Genomic DNA, 13,070 nt, shown 5'->3' with positions numbered 1-13,070 from the left:
CATCATTTTTTTAATTTGTTTTAGCTTGTATTTTAAAATTTACTTTTCGTGAAAATGCATTAGATTAGTTGCATTGAAAAGTTATTTTTCAAGATTCATCATTGAAAATAGATCACATTTTTCAGTGATTGAAAACTAAAAACTGTATTAGGTGCATCAAATCATTCAAAATGAAAAGAAAAGCATAATTCATATAAATGCATCTTAGTAAAGTGAAAATTATTACTTTCAAAAAGTTGCATTTAGGATAATGAAAACTGAAAATCATTTTTACTTTTGGCATTGCATTTGGAAGACGAAAGTGAAAGTTAGTGGAAGGCATTTTGCATGATGCATTTTTTTTTTATGCATTATTGATTGAAATTTATTCCCTTGATTAGTCTAGCTTTCATAGAAAGAATTTTTTTTTTCCTTTTCTCATATAGTTTCATCATAGGTGTTTTGGTGACATCGCTAACGTCTTGAAATCAAAACATAATTTCAAGGTTAACTTAAAATCTATCAATTAATCTAAGGATAATTTGAAACATTAACGCTCATACTTAGTGCTCTAGGCTAGAGACATGTTTCAGCGTCTATAAAACTCAGCAGCTGTCGTTCGGTATTACATTAGACAGTACTAGCACGGACTTATGTTCCTTGTACCATCAAGTATATAAAGGGAGACCCTTGTAGGTTTCAAACCTTTATCCATAGGAAGCCGAGTCTATTGCCATGTAATTGTGATACACCAAAAACAACAGTTTGGGAGATTTCCTACACGTACGTCAAGTCCTCGGTAAATTTATTTGCTAAGGTGTATATTGCAATTCATGGCTACTTGTTAATCCCTTTTGTCTAGAGTAACTTGAGTAGTCATTTCGATCTTTTCTAACTCCTAAACTTGAAAATATTATCGAGTATTTGTCCTTTCAAGCTCATTAAACCAACAAAAGCAACTAGAGTCACCTTTTCGTCCTTTTCTTGACTCTTAAAACATGAAAAGGAAATGTTTTTGTTTCAAATTCTAAAATTAATTGACCATGGAACAACATCCTGTGGAGATACTGCTTAGTAGATCTTAGGTTGATACCAATGGAAAAAGTTCTTGAGTTTACCATTCAAAGAAACCCCACTGATGGGAATCATAGTCCTTTTCCTTCTTTTGGAAATATTGGTTCTCCTTATATGGAAACGTTGTCCCTTCATAGATTGACCATTGGTCTACCAGTTTGCTTATTTTCAACCTCGGTGGTTTCGAGTGTCCAAACTTATTTTCAACCAAGTTCTCCTCCACCTAAACAAAATCAACCTCATTTTGATCCTAAAGTTGACCCCTCACCTTCTTCACCTATTTCGTCACCTCATTCTTCCTCTTCACCTGATGAAAGCTTGGATTCTAGTAACCAGGAAGCTAAGAAGAAGAAGAAGAGGATGAAGAAGCAGAAGAAAAAAAGCAAGGGGGAAACCAAACAACTATTGTTACCGATGCAACTAATGAGGAAAAATCTTCCAACCAACCCTAGAAAGTAAAATTTCCTTGCATTTTATGTATGGCTGACCACCTTATTCATAATTTTCCTAATATTCCAAATGTCTTAGGAGTGTGGTCCATAGGTTCATATCGACCTTTTTCATCAGCCTCTGGCGATCATGCTGGTGATGAACCTTCAACTAGTAACAGTAAATCCCATGGGAAAAAGGGAAAAGTCATTTTCCATGTAAGTTGTGTGAAGGTAATCATCCCTTTCACCTTTGTCATTTTATGGATGACACTTCCAAAGAGTTGGAAAACCTTATAGCTTCTCAACCTCGTCTTCCGACTGGGTATTGAAAGATTTCCCCTGATCCTTCACTAGTTGATCTAGTGATTGATCAAGATTTATCTTTGGTCAACCCAACTCTCTTTGAAAGTGAATCTCGTGAGTCCATTATCGACCAACCATTGATTGAGAAAATGGTAGACTTCAATCGACCTTCAGTTAAACATACCTTTCTAGTAGAGAGTGAACCTCGTACTACTCAGGTTCTTCTGGTTTCTTCAGTTTCAACTAAAATGGATGGAAATCCCCCTATTCGTGAGGTGCATGAGAGTAGTTCTCCTGTTCCTATAGCATAAGAGAAAAATTGTCACGTTCCTATGACACCCCCTCCAAGTAGTTTGGTCACTTATTTTGATTGGAGTCTACTGGGAGGATATCCCCTCCCGTCTTATGTTCCTTTCCAGATTACCATACATGCTTACCATATGGCCGTACCTAGCATAGTCATAGATGAGGGTGCATCTATTAGCATCCTGTCCTCCACTGCTTGGTAATATTTTGGTTCTCCTCAACTTGTCCCCATCACCCAAAATAAGTTAGCTTTTAATGGAGGAGCCAATCAACCGTTAGGGATCCTTCATAAGTTTCCTATTACTTTGGGAGGAAAGATTATCTATATAGATGTGATGGTTGTCAAAGGCACTTTAGATTTTAATCTACTCCTTTTCCGTGATTATGTTTACATCATGGGAGCTCTTGTTTCTTCCCTCTTTCGAGTGATGTGTTTCCCACATGAAGGAAGCATTGTGATCATTGATCAACTTACATTCATTGGTCCTGAATCAACTCCCAATCAACCATCATCCCTAAATGGTTCTTATTTGAAAGCAGTATCACCCCGCCATAGGTTAATTATATTGGCATTATGACACAGATTTGGCACTATGACACAGATGTTGTCCTTGATGGCAACTCACTCAGATGACAAATCACAGTTCAGACTCACAGAATGAAGAAAGAGAGGTATACGTAGGTTCCCCATTGACCAAGCCACATGTACACATGGGTTAGCAGACCAAAAGGAGCATATAATGTACACACACACTTTCACAGAAGGAAAGGTGCGTACATGTTGGAAAACTAAGTTTCGGTCCGTGGTATTTGGTCCATGGCATTTTGATCCATGGTATTGGTCCAAGGTACATGGTCCAAAGTGTTGACCCTAGGTATTTGGTCCTAAGTGGTTTTGGTCCATGGTATTGAGTAAGGCCTAAGACTATAAAAGGAGGAGAAGATCATTAGGCAAAGGCACTCAAGTATTGAATATCTGATGAAAAGCAAGATCTAGTACACAAGTTATTGGGTTATGGTGCATAGTTGGATCTGAACCAAGGATGAACCTTAGCGCTTGATGAAGGATAAGATCTAATGATGGGTCAAGATCTTAAGGCTTGAAGTGAAGTATATTTATGTGGTTTTGATCATTTATCTGAATAACTGGCGCATGTTGTAGTCTGTAAATATGATGATATGGGTATAACTGAAATCTGAAGTTGTTGTGAAGTTTAAATCATCATTTACAGATTTTTACACTAGTTCACTTTAGAAAAGGCATGTATACACGTTGGTTCTTCATATCAAAACAATGTATACATCTTAAATTTGATTTGTATATCTGTACGCAAGTTTGCCTTGAGAAAAGAGCGTATGCACGCAGGTTCAACACATTGAAGTAGCGTATACCTCATAAAATTTGTTTTAGCTGCTTATGTTTTCTATTGTAGTGTTCTCAGTTTTGGCTTGGGTTCTGGTTACTGTACTCTGGTTACAGCATTCTGAAAGGTTGTTAAAGTGATTGGTTGATTCAATTGTGATTGGTGCAAAGGAGATTGGTTCATGCATATATATTTTATGATTGAATGATGCTATTGATGGATCTAGTCTGGAAATTTATGAAACGTGGTCCTTGGAAGAAAAGAGAAGGTTGTAGCCTTCTGTAGGCTGGCACCTACATGCTAGTAAACATATCAACTAGTACAAGAGCTAGGGGGTTGTAGCTCGCTTCCAAGAGAAGCTGGAGAACGAGAGAAGGTTGTAGCCTACGTACTGGTATAAGACTGCATCAGCACAAAAATTGTAAAAAGAAGTTTCTAATTTAAAAAGAAGATAGAGCCTATTGCAACAGGTGGTTTTCACGCACATTGGGTTTCCACCTTATATCTTATGTTCTTATGTGTGATTGTCTGTTTTGTTTTTACTGCACCTGGTTACTATTTATATGGTTCTGATGTACTGATTAAAGATCAACATATGATGAATTAACTGAATCATAAGTCTGCAGGATATATGCCAGTTACCTTAAACACAGTTGTGTGTACAAGTGAATTCCATTAACTGAAGTAGTGTATATGAATCTGATTATGGAAATGAAAAATTATTGACTTTGCTAATATTGATTCACCCCGCCGCTCAATATTATTTCCAACAATTGATATCAGAGCAGGTCCTTCAGAAGAAGCTTGATGGCATGAAAGAAGATCCATCATCATAAGTAACCACGAAAGAGAGGGATCCATCAGACCACCAATATTTCATTGGAACAAATTTGTTTATTAGAAGATAAGAACCATAGCCTATCTTCAATCTCTTGGAACAGATGTTTGGGAAATCATGGAAGGAGGATATACATTTCCATCAACAATTCCTACAGATGCGGCAAGTAAAAAGCAATATGAAACCAATGGCAAGGCTGTCAATAGTTTATTGGGGAGTCTGTCACAATCAGAATTTGTCAAAGTTATGCAGCTCAAATATGCCAAAGAAATATGGGACAAGATCATTCTAAGCTATGAAGGGGACAATCAGGTAAAACATGCAAAATTTCAAACTCTCTGAATTCAATATGAAACTCTCAAAATGCACAATGATGAAAGTATAGCTAGTTACTTCTTATGTATAGATGAGATTGTTAATTACATGAAGAATTTGGGTGAAGAGATAAAAGAAGTTACTTTAGTTGAAAAGGTTTTAAGATCCCTATCTACTAAGTTTGAATCAAAAGTATTTACCATAGAAGAAAAGCATGATCTTCAGACCATTACTATGACACAGTTGCATGGAATCTTTACTGCTTTCGATATGAGAAAAGGAGGCCCATCAGATATGAGAGAAGCCGCATTTAAAGCTTCAGGAAGAGAAGAAGTCAATGAATCAGGACATATTTCAGAAGGAGAGGAAGAAGAAAACTTTGTCAAGAACCTTCAATAGGGTTCCTGAAGATTCAAAGGTAAACTACCTTTCAAATGTTTTGCTTGTGGAAGAGTCGGTCATTAAAATGTCCTCATAAGGATAAGCTTTATAAAGGTAAGGAATCAACAAAATGGAATACAAAACAAAGTGTAAGTAAGAATAGCTACTATACGCATGAAGATACCGATGGTTTATTAATTAGTGATGAAGATGAAAATAGTAATGACTATAGACTTCTGATGGCTTTTGAAGATGATGATTTCTTGGATACTTTAGATGAAGATGACCTTTATGAAGAAATATCTAAACTCAAAATTTGTTTATAAGAAAAGAATATGATTATAGATACTTTGACATTCCAACTTGCTGAAAGAGAAAAACACAATGAAAACTAGAATGTGAAATTGTGGGTCTAAGAAAGGATATTGAGAAAACAAAAGCTCTCAATCTTAGATTTTCTAAAGGATCAGAAACCTTAAATGAAATTATCAAAGTGCAGCGTTCTCCTCTGATAAAGATAGGTCTTGGATATACTGAAGAAGCATCTCAAGCACAAAAGTCGTCAATCTCCACTAAAAGCTATCTTGATGCAGCGAAGATCAGTGAATAGTTTGACAATCATCAGCAAAGATATAAAGAAGCTCACCAGGTAAATCAGGCTCAATTTACTTCAAGGATGAACATAAGCTACATCCAACCTCAGGTAAATCATACTCAATTTGTTTCAATAATGAATATTAATAGAAACTACAATCACCAGGTTAGTAGATTCGATAATCGCAGGAACTTCTTTAATGGCCAATGCTTTTCTGTCATAACTTTGGACACAAAGCTGCTCAATGTGTTGCTTACAAGACCATCATGACTAAAGAAGAAAAAAATCAAAGGAATGTGACAGGGATCATGAAACGGACCTACAATAAATTTTCTCTTCTTGAAAATGAAATAGAATGCTCTATCTACAACAACTTTGGTCGTGAAGAATCTGAATGCAGGAGTAAATTTCGGCAAACATCTCAGAGGGAGAAAAATTCACTAAGTCCCAAAATATGGAGAAAGAAAGAACCACAAATAGAAAGACGTGGTATAGCTTTGTATGCAGAAGGTCAATAAAATTAGTGGTACATTGACAGTGGATGCTCAAAGCACATGACAGGAAACAAAGAAAAACTTCAGTCATATAATGCCTTAGAGAAGGAAAAGAAGGTCTCATTTGGAAATGACACTCGTGCTGTCATAAAAGGTAAAGGTTCTATTCTCTTAAAAGAAAAAGTTAAAGCTGGGCATGTTATGTATGTTGATGGTCTAAAGCATAACTTGTTGAGTGTCAGTGAAATGTGTGATCAAGGAAATGAAGTAGTATTTCGATCAAATGGATGTGTTGTTCGTGAGATTGATACAAGAGAAACCATGATCAAACGTATAAGAACTCCAAACAACCTATACATACTCAAGGGAGGACAACAACAGTGCTATCTAAGCAAAAATTATGAACACTAGCTATGGCACAAAAGATTGGGGCATCTAAGCTTCTCTCAAATAAGAAAAACATGCAGATTCTAGGTTGTTCGTGATCTTCCTAATATCAACATCCCAGAAAATACAATATGAAGATCATGTCAATCTGGTAAGCAAACCAGAGCGCACTTCCCTGAAAAGGAAGGATCAGCTAGTAAGCCTCTTGAACTTGTTCATCCTAATTTATGTGGACCATCAAGGAAAAAGTCACCTCATGGAGAAGAATACTTTGTATTGTTCATTGATGATTTTTCAAGAATGTGTTGGATAAGGCTTCTAAAGCATAAAGATGAAGCATTTGAAAAATTCAAAGCCTTCAAAGCTTTGGTTGAAAATGAATCAGATCACAAAATCAAATGCCTCAGATCTTATCAAGGAGGGGAATTTACCTCCGATGAATTCTTTGACTTTTGTGAAGAACATGGAATAAAAAGGAAATTCTCCACTGCAAGGACTCTTCAGCAAAATGGAGTGGTAGAAAGGATGAACAGAACTATTCAACAAATGGCTTATGCTATGCTAGATGAGTCTGGAACTCCTGCAACCTTTTGGGTGAATCTGCATTTGCTGTCGTCACTATTCTCAACCAAGAAAATGTTCGAGTAAACAACACTCAAACTCCACATGAAATTTGGTATGGTAAGACTCCTATTGTAAAATACTTCAAAGTTTTTGGAAGCAAATGTTACATCAAAAAGACTGATGAAAAACTTGGTAAGTTTGAACCCAGAGCAGATGAAGGCATTCTCCTTGGTTACTCTTCCTGAAGCAAAGGATATAAATGTTATAATAAAAAACTTGGGAAAATTATTGAAAGTATTGATGTTGTGGTTGATGAAGCATGCAAAAATCCAAAGCAAGTAAAAACCGAAGATTGTGAAGAAGATGAGGATTATCCTCCCACATCAAATCAGACTAATTATGAAGAAGAAACCAATGAAGTAGCAGAAGAATAGATAATGGTAGAAGAAAAGACTCCATCCAGGTATGTTCAGAAAAATCATCCAGAGACTCAAATTTTGGGATAGAAAGAGGCAGGTGTGTATACAAGAAGAACTACTATAGAAGCTTCAAGCTATATAGCATTGCTTTCCTCCACTGAACCTCAAAATGTAAATTAAGCATGCAAAGATGAATGTTGGGTCAAGGCCATGAATGAAGAACTTGAGCAAATTGAAAAGAAAAATACTTGGGAATTAGTTCCTAGACCTCATGATAAGAATATCATAGGAACTAAATGGATATTCAAAAACAAGCTGAATGAAAATGGAGAAGTTATTAGAAACAAAGCCAAACTTGTTTGTAAAGGATATGCTCAACAAGAAGGTATATATTTTGAAGAAAATTTTTCACCTATTGCTAGACATGAAGCCATAAGAATGTTCCTTTCTCTTTCTAGTTTTTATAAATTCAAAGTATACCAAATGGATGTAAAATCTGCCTTTGTTAATGGAGACTTATAAGAAGAAGTCTATACTGAGCAACCAGATGGATTCATTCTTGGAAATGATGCCAAACTTGTATGCAGACTCAGATAGGCTCTCTATGGTCTAAAACAAGCTACAAGGGCCTGGTATTACCATCTTGACAAATATATCCATCAACAAGGTTTTTCAAAAGGATCAGCTGATAGAAATCTATATACAAATATTGACAATAATAAATTGCTAATACTTGTTGTGTATGTTGATGATATCATTTTTGGTAGCAATGAAGAAGCCATGAGTTGGAATTTTGCTTCAGTAATGCAACAAGAATTTGAAATGTCCCTGCTTGGTGAGCTTACATATTTTCTTGGTCTACAAGTTCAACAAAATAAAAATGGTATTTTTCTATCACAAACCAAATATCTCAAGCAGATCTTGAAAAAATACGGCATGGAAGATTCTAAACTAGTATGTATGCTATGGGGTAAAATGCATGGTGATGAAAACTACCTTCAAAGGCCTTCCGAGGACCTTTGATAGACTATAAGATTATCTGAAAAAGCTACCAAGTTATGCACATGTTCATCTATCAAACATAAATTGACAAGGTATGGAAAGAGGATCACCTTTAGTTTCTTCTAGATTTGTTTGGAGATCTCTATGCGGCATGAAGAACTCCTTCAAGGCCGGCTCCAAGACAATTCCTGCACAAAGGACAAAGTAAACCAATCATAGCATACACTCTTGAAAACTAATGTAAGAATGCACAATAAACATATATTAGTGTATAACTTAACTACTCATCTCAACAAGCATCAGAATGAACAAATAAATGAACAACATTACCGACACTATGGAGTAGGGAACACAACCTCAATTCTATATTAATAGTGGAAGAGTGATTACAACCATTTGTTGTATCAGCCTTCCTTTGCCCCTTCTTCCTCTCTCTCTCTCCTTCTTTCAGTGCACTTCTTCAAGAATATGACAGTTCACAAGAGCTCTATGGGCTATCCTTCCAAATGCTCTGACCCCTTTCACAATGGCCCTCTCGCTGCTTATGTAGCAATCGAATTAGGGCTGCCAAGCTCCTCCTATAGTTCATTAGGGAAAAAGCCATGAACCTGCCTTGTTTTCAAGTTTTTTCCCATTTTCCTTCATTCTCAGATTGAAATTTCTCCAAATATATTGATTTTTGGAGTTTCCTTGCTTTTCTAAGCAAATTTAGGGATAAATAGCTAGATAATTTTGAGCAGATTCATTGGCTTGACCCACTGAACTTCCCTTAGGTTCACTAACACTCCCCCTGGTCTAACAACTTGAGTTAGCAGGGTGACTAATTCTCCTCCATGCTTGGTAACAAGCTTTATAAAGCAGGTTAGCAGTGTGAAAAAAGCGTTAGTGTGGAATCAAGGCCTGCAATTGTGGTCTTTGCTTCAGTCATCTTGTCTTTCGCCTCTGAGTTAATGAGGAGGTCAATTTGTCCTATAAAAGATGCCCCCTAAAGTATGAGATCAGAGGCAGAGATGATGGCCAAAATACTTTAGAAAAAACTGTAATTTTCTGTCAAAATTTTTGTAGAGAGAGAGAGAAGTTTCGGGCGGTAAGGAAAAACTAATACAACACATACATATATATAAACTGCTAAAATCATGTCCTGATTCGGGCATTCGCATGCTCAGTAGCTATGTTAGAGTAATTTTCTCTTCTGAGATATAACAATTCTAGCCACTAATAAGCACAAAGTGGATCCAGTGTCATAATAGATCATCCTAAAATAGTTGTCTCCAAAGAACAATATCCGCAACTTGGGAGAGGAAATAAGGCTGAATGAAGCAAGCCTCTACCCAAGGTCTTGATTACTGCTTCACCGAACAGCATAGATCAATACATGTGATAAGATGTGTTGACTTCGAACATGCACGAAATCATCTGATTACCAGTCAATAATGGAAACTGTTAACAGATGCGAGGAAGGCCACCAATAATGGTGATGGTCTCCAAGATGCACAGTGCAAACTAGCGAGTGTGAAAAATTTCTTTGTCATCGAACACTCGTAGAATCATTTAACCGGGAGCCAATAATGAAAACCTGTGATCAAGCATAAGGTAACCTGCCACTAATGTCTGCAAGTACCAAGGCACTGAATGTGTTTCTGGGTTATCTTCCTAGATAGAGTGTTGAAGTCTATAGGAAGAAACCTATTGAAAGGTAGGAAATGACGTGTCCTACATCAGTCGACATGAAACCGGACAAGAATGATTTTGATTTTTGAAGAATCTTTTTAGCATTTGGGTCTAAACAACAGAGGGCATGATGAAAGGATGTGTATGATCGGTTGATAGAGGAAACAAACGGGGACCCTTGAACAATAGAAGGCACGACAATAGTTTTAACCAGACAACACTAGACTCATGAACACTACAGAGTGTTTAAGATACGAAGATGCAATTACATCAGGGTATATAGGCTAAAAACTCACAGGTTGGTAGGGTTCATATTGAGAGGCTATCAAAATGAAGATTTATCTAAGGGAGTGCCATGTTCAAGGGAACGATCGCTGCAAAACCACGCTTTCAAATATGGAATACAGTTGTATTGTCCACTTTCCCCGTCTGTTTTTTTAATGAGTCTAGATGGGTAAACTCATCGATCTTTTCATGTTTAAAGAGCCTGAAAAGGATCACAAAAAGAACGACTCTTTTCCCTATTTGATTAGTTTAATGAGTCCAGACAGGAAAACTCGTCAATTTTTTCATGTTTTAAGAGTCTGAAAAGTATCGTAAAAAGAACGACTCTATATCTTGTCTATGTATGTAAAGAGTCCAAACTAGACAACTCGGTGGTATTTTCATGTTTAGAGAATCTGAAAAGATCATGAAGAGAGACTCCATGGTGGTCCCTTTGTCATAGTTGTTAACGGGTGCAACAAAAGGTTAATAGTATACCAGGATCGGTTACTTTTCCATATTTTAATCTATTGAACCCGGATAAAGAGAAACCTTTTTCCAATAGATGTTGACCTCATTTTGTTATGAGTATGAGGCGATGGACTAAACTCGTGTTTTGTCGTGAATTTTTAATGAGCTTAGTAACAAAAACTCAGGATTTTTCAGTTTTAACAAGCGAGAAAAGTACCTAAAAGAATGCTCAGGTCATCTTTAGCAAGTTTAATGAGCAGCAAGACATAGCTCGAGATTTTTTCAATTTAAAGAGCGAGAAAAAAGCGCCTAAAAAGAATGCTCCTTTGGTCTTTTTCAGTTTATGAGCTGGAAAAAGATCAAAAAAGAGTTGCTCAGAGCATCATTGCATATATTTAACGAGTGCAATGATGAAAACTTGGAGATGTTTATTATTTTTTAAAGAGCAATAAAATATCACAAAAAGTGCTCTGACCATCGTCGCAAAGATTTAACGAGCTTAACGATGAAAACTTGGAGATGTTTATATTTTTTAAAGAGCAATAAAATATCCCTAAAAGTGCTCTATTGATTGCGGTATATGTTTAACGAGCCCCATGACAAAAAACTCGAAGATGTTTATATTTTTTAAAGAGCAATATAATATCTCAAAAAGTGCTCTATTGAGAATTGCATGCTTCTTTTACTACTTTTCATTTCTAAAAGTACTTTCGTCAAAAGCAGTAAAAAGTATAAAAAAGCAGCAATTCCTATTATCTGGGTTCATGCATGATAAAAAATCATGGAGAATGGAATACTTCCTCTTTAATGATTTTAAAAATCTAATGTCTCTCAAATTTATATAAGGAGATGCTTGGAGCTTTCACATGCATCATTTTCACTATTTTGAAGCTTGTGAGAGCTTGTTGGAGCTAAAGAGGAGTAGATTTTCCATGGACCATTGCAGGAGATCCGGGCAACCATTCGACGTGCCGTCAGCCCTAGGTGAGAGCTAAAACCTTGCTCTATTCTTTACTGAACCTTTCTTAACAATTTTATGGGTGTAATTTTGCAGATCTGAGGTGCCCTAGAGCCTTATTTGCGCACTAACACCCTCCAAATGACTAGTAAGGAGCGTTAAACGCTCTGTATGAGCCACTGGAGGGCGTTAATCCTTCCTATACAACACTGGGGGTAGCGTTAGGGCTGTAGGAAGCAGTTAAAACCCTCATGCATGGATCCTTAAGTGATTTTTCCCCATTTTAATTATTTTTAGGGTTATTTTATGCAGGTTTCAAGATGAAATGACTCACCTATGGAGAGAACGGGCCCATGAAAATGAGGAATTGCTAATGCGAAACGATCTAGCATGCATACTTGCATTGCGCCACTGCGGTTTATTGAAGTATGAAAAGCTAGAGCTGATGAAAGGACAGGAGGATTTACTGAGATGGATCATACAACGCTGGGATGAACATGAGAAAGTGTTCAAGATTGGAGATCAGGAGCTGACGATTGACCAGGATGACATTTACTTTTTGACTAGTTTTTCATGTCGTGGGGCACAAGCAAACCTTACTAGTGGCAGGTCAGATCCATGATCTACTTCAGAGCTGGTACATATCTACTGCATCCCTGAGAGTGGACTAGTTAGCAACAGAGTCCCTATAGAGAGGATTCAATCTCAGTCTATGAGGGCAGTTTTATGGTTGATTGCATGGTTGGCAGGGTCAAAAAGTCCCCACGTAGCGACAAAGGCCCAACTATTGCTTGCAATTAACTGTGTCCAGCCATAGATTTTCAACTAGTGTGAAGTAGTGCTTTGCCAGTTGAAGGCAGAATTGACAGCATGCAAGACCCGTACCCAACATAGTTTTAGGTACGGTACTATCATAGTCTCATTTTTCCTTGAGAGGGTACCTATCATGCACCCATGGGTGAGCTTAGGTCCCTTTGATCCAAGGAAGCTAAGGCAGGGTCGCTGGTCATCACTTGATCCTTACACAGGAGGAGGACCACTCTGGCACTTCTTTGACGAAGACTTCTTCCAGTGGCTCTGTAGCCAAGTTGTGATTGTTGATGACTATGCCTATGAAGGCATGGACTTTACCATCAACCTAGACTTGATGCTACCACCTGGGACCAACTAGGGTCCTCAAGGTGAGAATAATTTTGACAGTACTTAAGTATTTTTGCGCTTTTGAATGTATATGTAATGTTTTTTAAAGGTGAA

Source organism: Pinus tabuliformis, chromosome 4_2 (genome assembly GCF_031772625.1).
Source record: "Pinus tabuliformis cultivar Carrire ecotype Pingquan chromosome 4_2, CPIR1, whole genome shotgun sequence".
Lineage (NCBI taxonomy): Eukaryota > Viridiplantae > Streptophyta > Pinopsida > Pinales > Pinaceae > Pinus > Pinus tabuliformis.
Note: the sequence above shows the minus strand (reverse complement) of the source record.